Here is a 19,685-nt window from a genome sequence, read left to right on the forward strand (position 1 = left end):
GAGCAGGAGGCTACCACTGCCCCCCGCCAATTGCTTAATTATTCACACTGACCCCAGGGAAGGCTGGCACTATTCCTTTGCAACTGTCCCTCAAAATAACATGAAAAGGTAAACATCGGGTTGCAGATTTACCTGAAAGTACTGAGTCCGTTGGAAAAGAGTGATGCAGACAGAAGCCAGGATGTTGAGGACACGCAGCAGAAGTATGGACAAAGTTCGCTTATCCCAGTGTTTTGTTTTTTAAAGATTTTATTCACTTATTCATGAGAGACACAGAGAGAGAGAGGCAGAGACATAGGTAAAGGGAGAAACAGGCTCCTTGCAGGGAGCCCGATGTGGGACTCGATCCTGGACCGCAGGATCACAACCTGAGCCAAAGGCCGGTGCTGAACTACCCCGGCGTTCCTATCCCAGTGTTTTAGGGCCCAACGGGGACTGCGTAAATCATAATGGTAATGGTCTCCCAGTATGGGCTGCATTTGTCACTTCTGCAATAAATGCCATAGGGACCTCCTAACTTCTCAAGGCTGGCTTAAGATGTAAGACTGCTCCTCTTTTTAACACTGTATACAAAGTTGAACCCAGACAAAATTGTTTTTGCTGAAAGAAGGAGAAGGAGGCAGTAGACACAGAAAAAAATAGTTTCCAACTCCAAAATTAATGTCTTCACTTCTCCTTGTGAGGTTCCACGCACATTTGTTGCTGTTGAAGCTGCAGGCTGGGTGTCCTCAGGATCCGAGGGAGGGAGGGAGCAGGACTCTGGAAAGCCTGTGTGGAGCAGGGAAGCTGAGAAGGCACCATGGAAACCGCAGGGCAGTCTAGAATGGCCAAGACTCAAAAGGTGTGAGCAGGTGAGAGTGGGGGCAAGGAACAGCTGCCTTCCAGGTAAACAGTGGAAAGGAAGCCATGAACTTAGGTGGGATCTCAAAAAGGGTACTGAAGACAGTTTGATTGAGAGATATATTGATGGTTTCTTGGTTTCCTGAGAACCAATTAAAAAAAAAAAAAACAAAGCAGAAATTCCAAAGACCATCAACACCAGTGTGTGGACCTACTACAGAGTCAAGAGATGGTTTCAGGTGCTGTGCTCTGAGGGATTCAGGGGGATTCCACTGAGCCACTTCACAGCACAGTGGGGAAGGCCCAGTGAGACGGGCTCAGAGCCTTCTCACACACAACATTCCTGACTTCATCTGTGGTATATCTTAGGCTTCCATTTTGGATCTTTGTTTAAATAAGGAATTGCACAGCCACAACGCATTGGGAATCCACCAATCACAACCCATTCCTTCCTTGGAGCTGTGAAACAGCTGAGACCCCGAGGGTGCAAGCGACATTTTCCTGAGCTGAGGCTCTTAACTACAAGATCGTGGCCTCCTCTCTCCACCCCACCGGTGATAGGGGTGCCCACAAAAATGCCCCTCAGTTCGGGCATCTGAACTCATAGGAAAGCATGACCCTTTCTTGGTAAAGATGGAAAGGGACAGTTGTTTTCCAGAAGGTGATAAGAAACTAGCTGTGTAAATCCTATATATCATCCTGGAGCTAAAGGTATGTGCGCAAGTCAATTCTGGTCTCCACTGCCAGGATGCTGCTCCATGGGCATGGACTGGCCCCGCCATGGAAGTTTCCAAACAGCAAGAAAACATGTTCAGCTGTGCAAGGATCTGCCATGAAATCATTTGCCAGGGCAATCCCAGTTGTGTTTGTTAAGGACAAATATTTATATGTTCTACATTTATGGGGTAATCCTAATATCTTTGCAGTCTGGAGGGTATTTTTACAGAGTTGAATGAGTTGAGTTTCTATTTTGGAGCTGTAGCGTCGTGTAATTGAAAGGGTCCTTAAAATACTAGGTTAATCCAGCTTAATGGGTAGGGGGTCTCCTTTGGGGGTGATGACAATGTCTTAGAACTGGACAGAGGTGCTGGTTGCACTGCACTGTGAATGTACTAAACGCCAATGAATTGTACATTTTAAGATGGGTGGGTTCATGTTATGTACATTTTACCCCAATTAAGAAACAAAAAAAGATTCTGTAGTACAATCTTTTATTTTGAAGATGTGGGAACAATGAACAGTTGTAGGGAGCAGGTGTACAGGGGAGGCTTATCAGAAACCTTCTCTAGGATACAGGCAGGTATCAACACCCTCCACCAGCCTGACCTAATCCTTTCCACTTCTCTCAATGGCCGTGCGATGTCTTAAGACCTTGATTGTGGGCTGAATGTGCACTCACCCATCAGAGAGGACAATTTATATCATTTGGGAATCTTCCCTGGCGGGGAGAGGGGGTCTCGATTTTGTTTGCGTATTCTTTCCACAGTGAAGAAATAAAAATGAATCTAGAAGTAAGACACTTTGCTCGGTGCATGTTAATAAAGCATGATTTTTGCTGCAAAGATGTGCACATGAGACGTGTTAAAATGAATGTTAATAACCAGGTGTTAGAACCTTTCTAGAGGGCTGGTTATCTCCTGTTTCAATCATTAGTGACCCATGGAAATAGTGACTCCATAAAATCTTGTTTATTTTCTTTGGAGATTTCTCTGTCAGGTTTATGGAGAGGCATAAAGGAGCTCTGGCCATGCAGAAATGATGCAGTTGGTGGACTCCAGCGTTACATGCCACATCCATCCCGTGAATGACTTCACCCTTCAGAGAGCAGTGTCACCTCTGTGGGATGCCGGCAGCTTATAGGGAGGCTGCGGCATTGGGCCATGACAAGAGAGTCGCCCTCAAAGTCAGGACAAGCAGATTCGAGAACTGCTCACATTATGCGCCCAGCCCTGCTCTTTAGCGGGGGCAATGTGACATAATGACACCAGTTTGCCTAAGCCATTTGGGGTGGGGGGGCCTGTAGTTTGCAGCCAAACACACTCCTAAGTGAGACAAGGATCCCACACCCAGTCGGCACAGGACCCAGACTCAGGAACCCTGGGTTGATTCCAGTCCCAGATTCTCTGGAAACCTGACCCGATCCCACTCTCTTCACCTGCACAGGGTGGAGGTAGATAAGATACAAGCCAAGGCTGTTTTCATCCATAAAGTCCTGCGCGTTTATCGCTGCTCACATCCACTGCACCATCCGTGGTGGCTTTGGTGTCATAGTAGTTCTCTCTCGCCTGCCTTGGAAGACTGGTGAGAGTGTGTTTGCTAAGCCTCTCTTCTTGTCGGAGACCAAGGAGGGCTTTATTGCCATTAGAATGTGAAGTCTGAGTCAGGGGCCAGGTGACGTAGGAGCACAACTATGTTGGGTGGGAAAAAGAGCTAATCAAGATGAGACAAAACAAAATTAAAAACTCACATTGGCCCTAAGTTTTTACAACCCTGCCTTAGCTCTCCCCCCATGCTGTAGATGGAGGGGACCCACATTGTGGCCCAAACCACCAACGTCCCACCATTCCCTTTGTTCCAAAGCTTTGTTTGCATCAGACTTTTGGTGTTGAAAGTGCTAGAGGTGCGGCAAGGCCCCGGGGCCCTGTGTACTCTCGTGCATTCTCCAGACTGACCCATGTAAGAGCTCATTCTAGATGCCCCAAGGATACAGCTGCCCCCAGGCCCGGCCCTCAGCGGTCCCCAGAGAGGTGGCTCATCCTCTACAATCTCAGTTTCCTCATTTCTAGACTGAGGTGGCCCTTCTGACTCCCCAGGGCCTTGATTTCAGGTCCCGCAGAGGAAGCCAGCCCATGTTCTGAGTTTGCAGCACGCAGAGTGAGAACAGGTTTGCCATGAAATACGGCTCCAAACATACTCACCGAGGAAAGACAGCCGCACCCGGCAAAGCACGGGGCAAAGAGAACTAATTGCATAGTTACCACAAAAACAATCCAACGCACTTATTTTGCAGCAAGAAAATGGATCCACTTTGCGACGCAGTTAACTCTATTGGAAATAATGGTAGTCCCTCTGGAACTGAACACCCCCCCCCACCCCCCCACCCTCCCCACCCCCCGATGCTCACTGATAACTATGCAAACTCTTCCCCTTGCCTATAATGTGGCGGCTCAGAACACAAATGCCTTTTTTAGTCCGTGCTGGGAATAACTCCTGAACTCAGTAAATCTTAACACACTCTCAGCTTCTCACACGGGGTGGGGGTAGGGGGTAGGATTCGTACCAGGGAGGCTCAAAGACACAGCCCCCTGGGGTGGGGGTCCAGCCAGCATGTCTCATCAGGAGCTTGGGGGCTTCTAACTTAGCCGTGGAACCCTAAAGTCTTTCCACATTGAATTATATCAAAATTGAGGCCCCTCAGGACTGCTGTTCTCATAGCCTGGCACAGAAGCAAAGCCCGACATCACACATGCAGAAAATCCAGTTGGTCTGAACAAGGACCACAGAGTCCGGTGGCAAAAGAGGCCTGCCCGGAGGCCCCCTTCCCCAAACTGGCATGCATTGCTCTGAGGAGACAACCAAGTGAGATAAGTGGTGAAGGGGAAAATAAATTTTTGTTTTTGTGTTTTAGATATTTAAAGTAAAAGCGTGATGGTTGGAGGCATGAGAAACCTGCTATGGGCACACGGAGTCCCAAGCCAACATGGGTCGGGACAATTCACGGTGTCAGGAGGTGGGTGTCTGGGGAAGGAGCATGGGAAGCAGTGACTGGGGGCCCCCTCCATACCCTCATACGCAGGAGGCTCTGTGATTCTTTCATTTCCAACCAGGTTGGCTTCCGTCCTGCAGTTCTTCTGCTGAAAGCGGGCGAGATTATGCCCATTTTCTTTCCCTGCCTTGCGCAAAGAAGCTGTGAGGTAAGAGTCCTCTTTCGGAACCCTTGTCTGCCTTGTGCAGAGCTGGCACGGCCAGTGCCGGCAGGATCCAGGGCTGGACACGTCTCAGGGGCTGGCTTCAGCTGCCAAGCCCCGTGGGCCCACTCTGTTCCAAGCTGGGGAGCAGGGACGGGCTGGGCCTTCAGACCCCAACTTCTGTACAGAGGCAAATCAACCTCACCGAGCAATTGTTTCTATCTGGCCATTAAGGTCATCTGAAACAGGGACTGGACCCACCCTCAGATCTGCAGATAGGGCCCACGGTGTCCTTAGGGGAGGCAGCGAAAGGTAGCCGAAGACATGCACGCCACAGGCAAATACTTGCCTTTGTGTCTTGACCGTGTGGCCCTAGTCAACTCATGCCCTCTCTTTGCTTGCTCAGGTCTCCCTGCTGTTAGCTGAGGACAATTACGGTACTTGCTTCCTAGGGAAGTTATGAGGATCAGATCTGGTAACTTGACAAGCCGAGGCTCAGAAGTACTAGAAGGAAAAAAGCGCCGTTCTCTATGCGTGCAAATTCTTTTATTTGCTCGACCATTGAGTCCTATGGGTTCATGCTAGGCACGGGAGGGAAGGGACAAAAAAAGCAAAAGCAAAGTCCTCGACTTCTAGTCATCTGGGTTCTCCCTCCTTTCACCATCCTCCACACCTCAAACCACACCTGGCATGTAGTAGGTGCTCAGCAAACATGCACTAAGGAAGCCCCTCCCCCACCGCTGGGGAGACAGGTTCTGCAAACATTGGAGGCACAGACGACTAAGCACCGAGTGTGGTGTGCAGACAGTAAATACACCCAATCAATAAACGTACCCGCTCCCCGATAAATCCCTAACCATAGAGTGATGGCAGTATCACCTCGGGTTTCTATTTAACTTTTTCCATATGCCTTCCTGTCTACTCGTCTTCGCTCTCATTTCCTTGAATCAGATTTATGTTATTATGTGTGTGGAATAACCGGCTCATTTTTCACTCCCGACGCTGCTGTTCCCCCACTCATCGGCTCCCCAGAGCACGTACCGCTTGGCCTTATTCGAAGCCACCCCGAACAGGCGTTGTTCTGAGCTGTGTTGTTTACTTTTCCAGAAGTCCCACGGTGCTTTCTCATAATTGCCAGCATCAAGAGCCGCAAGACGTACCCACATTCAATGAAATAGGTGTGCTACGTAGCCCGAGCCGTCCTAAAAGTCCTGAGTTACGGCCGAACAGGCTCCTATTAGCAGGACGCGGGAGCTCATTGTGAATAGTGGTAAACACTTCTGGTGGGAGACGGGTCTTGACAGCTTTGATGAATGGCTCGAATCATTTTCCACCTGCCCGACTCATTCCAACCACAAGATGCTGAAAATACCCTTTTTCACTTGCCCTTTGCTAAGTGCTGAGGCACGAACAAAAGTCCATTCCCGAGCTGGGTACCTAATTTTTATTAATAATATCTTCACTCTATCAATCATTGTTAACTAACGGGAACATTTGAAGAAATTAATTTAAGCCTGGCGAGAGGAAACATGGCAGCTCATTACAAGTCCCCTCCCCGATGGCTTCTGCAGCACTCACTGCATCACAAATACGCACAGTGACTCAGCCCGGCCCGACTTGACTTCCTCCCACAGAGGACACTTTCTCCTTCAGAGAGCCGCTTCCTCTACTAGGGGCTGCACCAAGGCTGCTTAATTAAGGCTTAACCTTAATCAACCTGCTAGCACAGGTTTCTCCATACCCCACCTCATCCCCCAGGAGCGTGGCAGTGGCCGCAGGCCCTGGTGATGTGGGAGCTGAGCTGTGGGGTGGGGATGGTCTATGGGCGAAATTCAGCTGCCACGGTCTCAAAAATGCACTTGACACCAAGGTGAGCCATTTGCAAGGTGACCTCTACGTTCTTGCCCAAGGGGGAAGAGCAAAGGAATGGAAAGATCTGGATGCAGGGAAAGGCTCACCTCCAGGCACCCTAGCAGATTCCTCGGGGACCCTTCCCTGAGACCCGCCACGCCAACCCAACCTGAACAGTGCCGACTGAAAAGCCTGATGTTCGTCTACCCAGATCTTGGGAATAAGACGATGGCCACGGAGCAGCCCTCTGGAGGATCCTGTTTGATATGGAAAACAAAGGCGGAAAAAAATTATCAAATTTCCTTACCATCTACAGCCCACTGACAAGTCCTTGAAACAGGCAGAGTGACCTTCCCTTAGGGACTCAACTGCCTTGTAGTCGAAGGCAATCTTAGCTCAACCCCCAGGATCCTGCGAGTCTACTTTAACACATAAAAATTCCTTTGGGAACTTCCTTTATCTCTACCCCTCCAAGATACATGTTGGCAATCATCCCCCAAGCATAGGACCCACTGATCTACATCTGAAGGGTCTCAGGACTGAGCTTTTCCTAACAATGGTCAGCCCCCTCAGGACCCTAGAAACCTTGCTTCCAAAATACCTGGGAGGCTTATGCTCCCCCCAACGGCCTCCCAACTTGAAAGCATAGAAGGGGCCACTCCTCATCACCTCACGACCCCAGGCCAGCTCTTTGTGCCCATGAGTCCTGTCCCTGTGTTTTAATCAAACCACCTTTTTGCACCACAGATGTCTCAAGAATTCTTTCTTGGCCGTCGGCTTCGAACCCTACCGTCTTTCCTACATCAATGTTTATTTCTACCCAGCAAACTACAACCTCAGGATGAAAGTTCAAAGAGCTCCAGAAGCATACTGAGCATGGAGCATTTTTCAAAAAAAAAAAAAAAAAAATCGTGAGGCACCATCAGCCAGCGAGATTGGATTTTCAGTGAGCTGCCCTGTGGTGGTAAATGAAAAATTCAGGCGCTTTGGGTCAAAACACGTTTTTAAAATACGTGTGTTTGATGATTTATATCAAGTACCTCTGCGTTTAGACATTTCTGCATACGTTTTGGGATGTGTGGAGCCTATTCAAGCAGTCTTAAGGCTTTGTTTTTTTCTTTCAGGTGAAAATCCCAGGTGTCCTTCATGTTCCAATGAGTCTTCACAGCCTCCATTTGCAGAGAGACGGGAAGGAAATAATTGCATTCAGTAGGCGACCACATATAAAGTAGCTCATGTGAATTATTAATGATGAATTCTTTGGGAAAAAAAAAACTTCTTGGACTTTCTTTGTTGTACTTTTAACAATTGAATGCAATGCTCGTCAGATGTCTTCTTGTGAGCTGTCACATTATTTAAATGAGGGCATGTCTGACATTTCCAGAGGAGCGTACTCGGTAAGTACTGGAAAGGGAATGGCCTCGCTTCTTTGATGGGCACCTCTTGGGCTTTTCAAAATAAAGGTTTTGAGCACTTTAATTTTGGAGCGACTTGCCAGAGTTCAACACAGAGTTAAAAGATTCTCAGGTACTTTGAAGACGATCAGCCAAGAAGTTTCGTGCTTCACTACAAACAGAACACTGCGCGAGTGACATTTGAAAAGCATCGATGGAAGGTAATGCCTGCTCAAAATACACTTAGAAACGCTTAGCTCTTCATTATTCTTTACGTATCTCATTATTCCAGGTATTGTCATGTCAAAAGAAGGTTGCGTGTGACATATGTTGTTCCTCGGGAAAAGAAAGTTCAAGGCTGGAGGTGAAACCTACCGCGGGAAGGGAGGCCTGAACAGCATCTCCGCAAGCACAGAGACCTCATGACCTCTGGCTGCAGGCATTTTCACCAAAAGCCACTTACTCGTTGCAGGCTCGCCCACCACAGCTCCACTGTACCTTCTGCGGTGCCTGGGACATTAGTTGCTACGTATGTGAGCTCACTGCGCAGGGCCAGGCGCTGTGCTGGCTGACTTGAGAGGGGCGACAGGGGCGTGGGAAGGCGACAGAGCAACCAGAAGAATCCTGAACATTCTAGTCCATTGTTTCAGTGACCTGCTCCGGCTGCTGACCCCACCGTCGTCGTCGGTATCAGATTGCGGCCGGCCAGTTGGCTCAGTCCTCGGGAGCTGCAAGGGTCATCCCTTCAAACCCAGCTTCCCTTCTGTGTGGCAAACTTGGTCCCATTCTCGAGCAACCTTTATTTGGACCTTGGGGCCTTTGCAACTGTTATCACTTCTGCCTGGAGCACTGCACGTGGCTCGTGCGTGGTTGGGCCTCCTCGTCGGTAGGGGCTCGGCGCTTCCTGGCACCCACCAACACGCGGTCCCCTAATTGTGTTTCCTTCCTGGCACTGAGAACTGTGTGACATTTGTGTCTTCATTTGTCTACCTGTTACATTGCCGAATCCCTGACATGCAAACTTGTTCTGAGCTCATCTCTTTGAAAACACAGCCCTGTGCCATGAGTCACCTCGGGCATGAAAGCGTGAAGCAGAAGCGCACTTTGTATTAGTGATTCATTTGTGTTTTTGAAATTAAACAATAATTTCCCTTATGCTCTGTTCTTTTATATAACCGTGCTGGTAAAAACTCTTATGAGTCAGGAAGTGGGGAGGGGGGGTCCTTGAGTTCACCTTTTATCATAAGATGATCAGTCACTGCTCACCAGATGTCAGCTGAGCACCCCAAACGCACACTGTTTTAATAGGACCTTTTTCTGGTCATCATTAATTAATTTATTCATTTATTCATTAAAACTTTCAGGGTAATTTACCATCTGAAAAGAGAGATGACAGCAGAAGTATAGGTGTGTTGTAGAAAGTCTACAGGATAAGACCTGAATGAGCCACTTTAGAAAATATTTTTAAGTTTTTCAATAGTCAAAGCTTAAAAATTAAGGGTGGGGGAGAAAGCCAAGTTTTGGTGGTAAATGATAATGTGATAATATACAAGAAATGCAGTTACTTCATCATTTGCAGTAAAATAGTTATGATAATAGCATGGTATTATAAAAATAATAGGGTTATTATAAAATCATAGGGAATCTATCTTACCTTTTTTGCATTAAGATATAATAAAATTATACTCGGAAACAAATTATCCCTTCTATTATCCTCATGAAACATTAGCTCGGCCTGGGCAGTCCGTTGGAAACTTCCTTCATTCTGCCATGAGTCTCCTTTAGTGGGGACCTGCCACAGAATTGCTCAGAGGTCCTGCTTGGGGGTAGAGAGGAATAAGTGAGGGGTCTGAGCTGGGTCCCGCAGACCCACCCTCTGAGGATGCTGGCCAAGAGGCTGGCAATAATTTTGAAGTCAGCATTCCTTTCTTCATTTGATCACGATCTTTGAGAACTGCAGAGAAACTTCGAGAAGGAGATTGAGTTCCTCCTCCATCAGCAGAGGCCACCGTGGCTGACGATGGCTGCACATCCCGGTGTGGGCCTGAGGGCAGGTTGACAGAGGAGCCCCAGTCTCTCCAGACCCACCCCCACTCTTGCCAGGACATGAGAGCTGAACTGCTCTGTGAACCCAACGCCCATCTGGACTGCAGGTCTTTGCCAGATCCACCCAGCTGGTTGGGCAGCGCCAGTGTTTGAGCGTACAGGGTTCTTTGTGCAACTTGTTTCCGTGACGCACTGGGGCACGCTTTTTGCAAGGCATTATTTTGACCAAGAGCTTGATGAAGCCACTGTCCATGAAGGGAGGCCAGAGGCAACCAAATGCCAAGAAGGTAAAGTGCTCAGAACGGCCCTGCCCATTTCCCTTTTGGTGACATGACAAACGAAATCAATGTTGTCCAAGGTTGGGTGGTCCATGAAAACCCCTCCCTGGGTCTGGAAACCATGCTCCATACCTCATGGGGATAGGCAGGTCTAACCATTCATGCAGTGGCTTCAGAAGGATGCCCAGCGGGGGAGCTGTCAGGGAGGCGAGAAGCACAGTCCCTGCTGTGTGAGCAAGCAAGCTGCCTCAGTGTCCTGGTCTGAAATAGAGGAATAAGAATAGTACCTACTGCCCAGGGCCCAGGCGGGAGGTCACCCGTGGCAGCCAATGCCAGGTGTACAGAGGCCCTCCATCACCTTAGCATCTCTTTCCCAGTGGAGAAGCCAGGAGATCCAGCAAAACCTCAGACATCACCCTGGTCCTGCATCATGGACACCTGCAAACTGGCAAGTCCGGACTGTCCCCGAGCTGAGTCGAGGGGTGGGCACCCACAGGACCCCACCCACCACGTCCCGCCACCCACCCTCCCAGCAGTGCTGATCTCAGGCTCTCCGATCACGTTTCCAAAGGAAAGTACACTTATAATTTGTCTGGCTTCTTCGTTTCTCCTAAGACAGAGTGACAGCCTCCCCTGCTCTCGCACTCTGTGTTGGCTTTTAGCCTTTTTCCCTCTGGTTTTCCATCTCGCCTGCTTTTCTCCATGGCTCAGCCCCCGCTGTATTCACTTGTCACTTCAGTATTAGCCCACTGTCTGCCTGGCAACCCGCTATTATGCACTTATTTTATTATTTGGTTTCCTACCCTGATCTTGTGATTCATTTCTAACCTTTACTGACTATAACGTAACTCCTTTGGTGTTCTTTCTTTCCTCCTCACCAGCCCCCTCAACCTTTAACTTTCAGATGACAGCTTCAGTTAAGGCCTGGAAAAACACTCTTATCTGCAGCTCCCAGCTGACAGTCTTGTTTTTCACTGAGCAATCAGTTTAATCAAATGAAGTGCTGTACTTAATGCTTTCAAGTCCTTTTGAATAAGATCGGAAGAGATAAACAGGAATCAAGAAGGAAAATAAGGTGATCAATTGGTCCCACAGGCACCTATTGGACCCAAGACAAAAGTCAAGACACTCCTGCTTTTCCCCTGAACTTGCTCAAAGGTGCATCCAGAGGGTCACACAAGTGTAGGTCCAGGATCATCATCCTGATGATCCGCCACTTGGGGCTTCTAACTATTTTTAGAATTGAATGTGACAGGTTAAGAAAAAAGAGGAATCTTGTTGGTTTAAGGATGCCCCACCCAAAGCAGACCCCAAATATAAAACATCACAGTTACATAAGGCAGTGCGTTCTGTTCCTACGGGTGCCAGCAACAAGGTGTCGGGTGGGATGTTCCAGGGGGATGCTAAGAAAGAAAGAGGACAGACAGCAAGAGATCCTTGGAAGTCGACGGGTGGTAAAGGCTGGAAAGGAGCACATGAATCATCTCCCCCAGCTCCCCAATGTTCAGATGAGGAAACAGGTCCCGGGTGGTTGAGAAGCTTGCCTGAAGACTGAAGCCAGATCTCTGAGCTCCAAAACCCAAACTCTTCCCAGCAATTCAGTACCTGGAAGCAGAATTTCTATTGATTTCCTTTAATTCCCATCTCAAGTTTTTATGATCATAACATCCTATGACACACACTCTCTTTGCTTTCTCTCATTTATTTGTCCATGGGGTGCCTCTCCCCTCTCCCTCCCTCTCCATAACAGCTTTGTTGGGACGCAATTCATACACCCTGAAATTCATTAAAAGTATACAAGTCGGTGGTTTTTACTATATTCCCAGAATTCTGCAACCATCACCCCAACCACTTTTAGAACATTTCATCCCCCAAGAAGAAAACATTTCCCCAATAGCAGTTGCTTCCCAGTCATCTCCCCCCAGGTCCCTGGCAACCACCAATCCACTTTTCGTCTCTATGGAGACTTTCACCTATTCTGGAGATTTCATGTACATGGAATCCCATAATACATGGTCTTTTGTGATTGGTTTCTTTCCCTCGGCATCATATTTTCCAGGTTCATCCATGTTGTAAAACTTTATCAGTACCTCAACTTTTTTATGACCAGATAGTATTCCATTGTGTGGATGTGCCACATTTCGTTTATCCGTTCCTCTGCTGGTGGACACTAGGGTGGCTTCCATTGGGAGCTGTTATGGATCATGCCACTGACCATTTCTTTTTATCTTTTATTGATGCTCCATAAACTTACTTAGTAACTGCAGCTGGCCCAGCCTTCTCCTAATCTTGCCTGTCTGGCACTAAGTCATGATGTGACCAGAGACCAAATATCGTTGGGCTGACCCCCTCCCCACTCCGTCCTCCTTAGCAGGCGCTGCGTCTCCTGTCTTAAACTTGACATTATCTCTAAATGGCAACGTGCTTTGTGAAATGTCCCTTGTGACATTTCTGTTTTTCTCTACAGCTCCCTTTCTGTACACTTGCTTAAAGATCTTTTTAAAATTCTGATATGCCAACCCATCCATTTTCATTTCGCAGATCCGTGAGACCCTGTTGACAGGGTTTTGTATGGAACATTTCTGCTTTCGGTCTTCGGATCCCCTCGCTTCCTGAAGCCAATCTTCACAACAGTGAAAGCCAGGAAAATCAAAGACTGTGCAAAAATAATGAAGCTGAATATCGAAGACATGAACATAGCTTATTAGAGACAAAACCTGGTCCTCGCCAGGGTCTGTTAGTGTTCAGTTCCCGCGAGCTTTCCAGTAGACCCCGCAGCGATGATTCAACTCACTAGGAACCAATAGAGTGCTGGTACGTGTGAAAGGGAATTAAAATTTCATTTTAAAATCATTCCTTGGCAATCCCTGGGTGGCTCAGCGGTTTAGCGCCTGCCTTTGGCCCACGGCGCGATCCTGGAGTCTCGGGATCGAGTCCCACATCAGGCTCCCAGCACGAAGCCTGCTTCTCCCTCTGCCTGTGTCTCTGCCTCTGTGTGTGTGTGTGTGTGTGTGTGTGTGTGTGTGTGTGTATGTATAATGAATAAATAAATAAATCTTAAAAAAATAAATAAAATAAAAATAAAATCATTCCTTTTCCAGGAGTGCCTGGGTGGTGCAGTCGGCTAAGCATCCAACTCTTAGTTACAGTTCAGGTCATGATCTCAGAGTCATGGGATCGAGCCCCGTGTCAGACTCTGTGCTCAGCTCAGAGTCTGCTTGATTTTCTGTCTCTCCCTCTGCCCTCTCCTTCTGCCTCTCCTGCTCGTGCTCTCAATCTCTCTCTCTCTCTCTCTAAAATAAATAACTCTTTTTAAAAATTCATTTCTTTTCCAATGAAAAGTCAATAGGTAAAATGGGACATAATTAACATTGGATACCCCAAACTAAGTGATGGGAAGCATCTATAAAGACGGTGTCATGATACGAACGTTGCCCAGCTCACGCATGTGGAGTGATCGCCCCTAGTGAGCAGTGAGCTAGCAGACCACATCAGCTCTAGACCTCTGCTAGTCATTCTGACAGGCGCTGGGTTAAAGTTTACCTCTTAAGATCTTTTAAGAAAGGCTCTGGTAAGCAAATGAAAAGTGTCAACAAGATTCCTATTGACTGTTGAAACTACTTAAGAGCACAAGCTGTTTCCAAACACATTAAAGCACAGCAGGGATCACATAGGCACTTATCTCTTGGTGGGTATTGTAGCTGGACATAAAATGAGCAATTGATATAGAGCTCGCAAAATGAAGTTCTGAGTCATTCTTATCTGTTTACTTAATACTTCCCTAAAGAATTTTATTGTCATGGTTTCCTAGGCCAATTCTTGCTTGGTTTGAAGGTAATAAAATATCTTCTTTTAATTGGAAAATAATTTAAAATTTTACTCATTGAGCCGGGCCTGCTCAGACATTAATCCAAATTACAATGGGACAAACTCTTCCAGTCATGATATAGAGATTTACAAACCACTGAGTTCCGCTGGTAAGGAACATTTTAAATTGGACAGTAATGCAGACAAATATAGGCACTGGGATAATAGAACAAAAAAAAAAAAAAACGAAGCCTAGACACATTAAGTTAGACTCTATCCTTAAAAACCATTTTGTGGTAAATATCAAGAGGCCAGATGAGGTGCTGCTGCAATTTAGAATAAGATTATCATTGGAAAGGAGAGAAAAGAGGTAAGAAACCATGGAATCTCAGTTAACTGGCTTGCAAGCATCCAACTTGGTGATCTGTCATCGTCCCCATTTTGCACGGGAATCTGTGATCCAGTATGGTTAAGTCACGTCCCTGAGATTACAACGCCAGTACCTGTAGTGGCCATCTACACAAGGAAAACGATGAATCCTCTAAAGAAAATGAATCCACGCAGAGAAGGTTTGTCACCATGGGGCCCAGAGGTGTCCTGCCCAGACTGCAGTGAGCCTCAGAAAGCTGTGGTCTAGTCTGTGGCACGTGAGCAAGGGCAGTGCTGACGGAAGCCAGTGGAGGTAAGAGGTCTATGGGCATGTCCCTGAGGGTGGAGGCTGAGCCTGTTCCCCAGATCCTTGGCTCATAATAGGCATTTGGAATTTGTCATAAAGTGGACAAAGGAGAGGACAGGTTAAGTCTCGAACAGGAGAAGCAAAAGTGGACAAAGGAGAGGACAGGTTAAGTCTCGAACAGGAGAAGCAAAGCAAAACACCGGCAGGTGGGAGCCTGTATGGGTGTGGGCAATGCAGCATCCATGGAGGACCACAGGCTTCTCCAGGGTCTGGGTGAAGTGGTCACCTAGCTCAGTGCTTTTCAAGCAGGGTGACATTTGGCAGTGTCTGGAGACATCTTTGGTGGTCACAGCTGGATGGTGCTGCTGGCTGCATGTAGGCAGAGGTCAGGGATGCTGCTAAGCTGTCTATAATGCATGGGACGGCCTCCCCCAAGAGAATCCTCCAGCCCAAACATCAGGAGTGCCAGGGTTGGAGAGCTCTGCCCTAGACTGTCCACCCCTCCATTCGGTTTTGTTCTCACTGAGCGACCTTCATCTCTGGGACGCTTTGCTTTTGTTGCCGGTGGTGCTACGCAGCTGCTACGATTTCTACCGCCCCAGCTACTCATGTTCCTGATGACAATGGCCTCCATTCAACAGAGCCCTCGCCATGGTCAACATGCCACCTGCTTTCCACACGGTGTCTCATTCAACGCAACAGCAAGTCTACGAGGGACATAACATTCTGCTCCCAATGTCTAGATGAGGAAACTGAATCTCAGAAATATGAAGCAGCGTATTTCAGGGGACTGCAGCTGGGCTAGGAGTCCACACACCGGCTCCGCGTCTATGCTCATCACCACCGCATCCGGCTGTCTCATCAAAACCTTCCCATGCTTCTTCCTGGACCCTGTGCATTAACACCTATTCTCCACTAATCTCCCCCCCTGCCCTGAGGATGGGATGCACGTGGCTACCTTACAACTATGGAAACTGAGGCTCAGAAAGGTCTGGCTCACCCCAAGCCGTTCGCGGAGCTGGGCTTCTGTTCCAAGTCTGTCTCTTCACCCTAACAGCTGAGATGAATCGGGCGCCCTGAGGCCTGTCCCCCTAGAAAAGGAGTGTTTATTGTGAATAAAGACCTTGGCATCCTGATCCATACCCTAATAGTTTTTGAGTCTAGATTGTTCCACTATGGAGTCCTAACAATCAAATTTCTGGACATTCAAGGCTACGAGTCAGATCCTGAGCCAGCCCAACAGGTCCAGGGTGACCCCCCTCCCCCGCCCCCATCACCCTGTGCCATCAATCACCCCAGGACATCCACCCATGACAAAACACAGCAATTAACAAAGCCGAATGTCACCCAAACAACTGCAGAAAAAACACAAACGCCACCTTATAAATATTAGCACGTATACGTTTGACATTTTTGCAGATAGCAACAACTATACAGAAAAACTTCCACTCTCAGATTAAAGCCCCAGGGTGTCTTCAGGCGTGATGACCTAGAACAGGCGTCAATAGCTGCTGCATCTTAACGTCTGTACTGACGATTCCGACTCAGAAGCGTTCCATGAAATGAGATGAACATTTTGATGGCGCTAAGAGCACGGACGTCCTTGAAACCGGCTCCTTTCATCAGTTCTGCTAGCTTAACTTCCACGCCTGGCCCGGTTTGAACTCCACTCTCAAGCAGCCAAACCCCGCGCAGCGCCGTCCCGCATGAGCGAAAGAAGCAGAAAGCTAATTGGTTTTTAAGCTGCTGATTCCCTGCATTCATCACTAAGACACAACAACCAGCTCCTGCTGGCGCGAGGGCCCGTGCGTGCCAAGGCGAAGAGTCAGCAGTCTTTTGTCTCCGTCTCCCTGACCACCGCTGGTAATTGGAAAAGCACCTCTAAATTCATCTTCCAGAAACAACGGAAGTTCAGTCGCATTGCTGAAGGGGTGCGTAGCCTGTAACTTCCTGGCAGATCGCTGGAGGCAGGCCAGAGACAACTCTCAGGAAGAAAGCAGGACTCGGGCACTGTAGGGACAGAAGGGACAGAAGACGTGTAGGTCCACGTTAACTATAGGCTCTGGGAAGCTGCACGTCGGAGAGGGTTCGCTTGCCCGAGCGAAACGCACACACAGGGATAACGAGGGGAAGAGTGAGCTGGGCCAGTTAGACTGTTGTCGAGGTCAAGAGCATCAACCGTGCCTTGACTCCAGTTCACCGCAGGAACCCGGAGTTAAAAGCACGTTGGTATTTGGACTCTTCCGGTTCATTCGGCCAATGAATGCCGGGTATGGTTCAAGGCTGTGTGGGACAAGGATGATGGGGCCCCTGCTCTCCCAGGGCCATATCCCAAAGGGAAGCCAACCGAAAAGAAGGAGCCAACATCCTGGCCTCCTTCTAGATCAAATGTTCCAGGTCAACGAACCAAAGACTAACATCCTTCCGCTTCGGCCAGCGCTGCTTCAGATAGTCAAGGCTAAATAGATCCCCAGCGAGCATCCCGTAAAGCGTAGCCCGACGGATGGGAAAGCAGTGGGGGCGCCTCAGAACTGCAGACGCGGACGGCGGCTTGCGTCGCCTCCACTTGGCCAGTCCGGCTATCACCCTCCGCGGGGCGACACTTTGCCGTCCATCATCCCTCAGAGCAGATGGAAATCCGCGGGGATCGCAATTACAATTTTGAAGTCTAAAGCACTTGTCCTGGGCTCTCCAGAGGAGACAAAGCCACGAGACAAGAATTAAAGGGAGGAAAGGACTTTGTAAACTGTAAATTCACCTGTGGGCGTGTTATGGGCGTGCGCGGAGGGCAATGGCTGCTACGAGGCTTGTTTGAGGGTGCTGAGAAGTTTGCTCTAGGAAAGCGCCGAGGCTCGGTTGCTGACACGGTCGTCTAAATTCCATGCAAGACAAGAAAAAGAAATTATAAATAAATAAATAAATAAATAAATAAATAAATAAATAAGTAAATAAGTAAATAAATAAATTCCATGCAAGAGCCCCTCAAGCAGCTCCGATAGCCTCTCGACCTCACGTCTACAGGGCAGGGCCGGCATCGCCAACGCTTCCTCTCAAGTGGGAAAAGCTCACTGCGTCTTCGGTTGGCTGCTGGAGTGGTGGGGGCTCGGGTGGGCGCCCCCGGGTGCCCTGCGCCACCCTGATCCCGGCCACTCCTGCCGTGGCAATGCGGGCTGTGCCTCCCCCCGGGCCTGCGCCCTCGGACGAGCTATCTGTGCCCCGTACCACCCCCTGGCCCCCCGGGACAGGATCCCACGCATGGCTTTGGTGAGTTGTCGGGCACTACACACACGATGATCACTGTCCTTCCAGAGCTCTCATTTGGGAAACACAACGACTTCATGAGTTAATCAAGTGCCACCAAGGGCCACCAAGGCGCCAACCAGCCAATTCCTCTTTCTGTGTTTTCTCGTTCTGTGAAGATGTCCCAGAGTCGGGGGCACCGGCCGGCTTGGGCCAAGTCAGGTTCCAGCATCCCTGTTGTTCGGTTGACAAGAGGACTTCACATGGTCTTTAAATTAGTTGCCGCCGTTTAAAAATCAGGAGAATTTACTTCCCCGTCTCCGTCTCGGCTTCTGCAGAAAAAGAAGACAAGTGCGCACCGGCCGCTGGCGGCCGCGGAGCCGGGAGCGCCACCCGCACCCCACCTCCGGCTGCTGAGAGCCAGTGACTCGCCGGTCCCCAAGGGCCGCAGGCTTTGCAGCCCCCTCCCTATGTGTCAATAGACATGCTTGACCTACAACGTACCCACAGTCTTGGGGCGCCTGACGTGAGCGGTCGCCGCCATGGGCCAGCAAGTCGGGTTCTGGGGCGCAGGGACACGAATCTGACCAAGTGGAGCCTCGGTGGGTCTCCGCACCCCGAAGCCTCGGTTCCCAGTCGGCAGGGATCCCGGGCTCAGACCCTGGCCCTTGTGCCGCCCCCGCTCCGGGGCCAGAGGCCGCTCCCGGCGTGACGGACTCTGTGAGCCCAGAGGCCTTTGGAGCCTGAGCCACTTGGGGTCCAAATCGGTGTCGGCTCAGTAACCCCGCGAGCTGCCGGCTTGCGCCCCGGGGCCCGGCGGCCTTCGTAGCCAGATGAGCCGGCGGGAGCCTCCGCCAGCCCAGCGGCCTGTGGAAAGGTCCAGCGCCCCGCAGGAGGCCGGCGGCGCCGGGCGGGAGCACACGCGATCCCCTGGGGTCCTGATGCTCGCGCAGGTCCTCACGTGGGACCCACGGAGCGCCTGTGACGGCGACCGTCGGGACGACTGAGCGGCCCCTCTGTCAGCCGCTGGGCCCGAGAGCGCACAGTCGGGCCGGAGGACGTCACCACGGAGGGCGGGTGCTGAAGGGGCCGCTTCTTGGCAGCGTTCTGTGCAGCTACGATTATTTTCGACAGAAAAAAAATTCAAAACAAAACCAAAGTCCGTGTGGGGGTCTCTGCGTCCAGGCGCCCGGTTGCAGGTTGATTTCATGTCTGGATCATTCTCCCAACCCTGCAGATGCCTGCACGGCGCTCACACGCGCGTGGAGCCCAGCCTGCTCTGTGACTCACACACACACATTCACCTCACACGCACCACACACACCCACACACCACAGACACACACATTCACCTCACACACACCCACACACCCACACACCACAGTCACACACGTTTACCTCACACATACACCATACACAGCACCACACACCACAGACACACATTCACCTCACACACACCACACACACCAACATACCACATACACGTTTACCTCACACACACACACCACACATACATTCACCTCACACACCACACACACCCACACCACATGCACATTTACCTCACACACACACCCCATACATAGCACCATACACCACAGACACACACATTCACCTCACACACACACCGCACATACACCACACACACA

General features: G+C 49.5%; 1 long non-coding RNA gene across 1 annotated transcript; it reads right to left on the bottom strand.

Moving 5' to 3' along the window:
• Positions 1 to 16,183: 16,183 nt before the first annotated feature.
• On the bottom strand, positions 16,184 to 17,681 carry LOC140595332 (uncharacterized). The gene is made up of 2 exons (XR_011996852.1): positions 17,559 to 17,681; positions 16,184 to 16,810 (listed from the first exon to the last, which is right to left on the bottom strand). It is a non-coding gene; the product is annotated as an uncharacterized lncRNA (long non-coding RNA).
• Between the last annotated feature and the right edge of the window lie 2,004 nt (positions 17,682 to 19,685).

This window comes from Vulpes vulpes, chromosome 14 (assembly GCF_048418805.1).
Source record: "Vulpes vulpes isolate BD-2025 chromosome 14, VulVul3, whole genome shotgun sequence".
NCBI lineage: Eukaryota > Metazoa > Chordata > Mammalia > Carnivora > Canidae > Vulpes > Vulpes vulpes.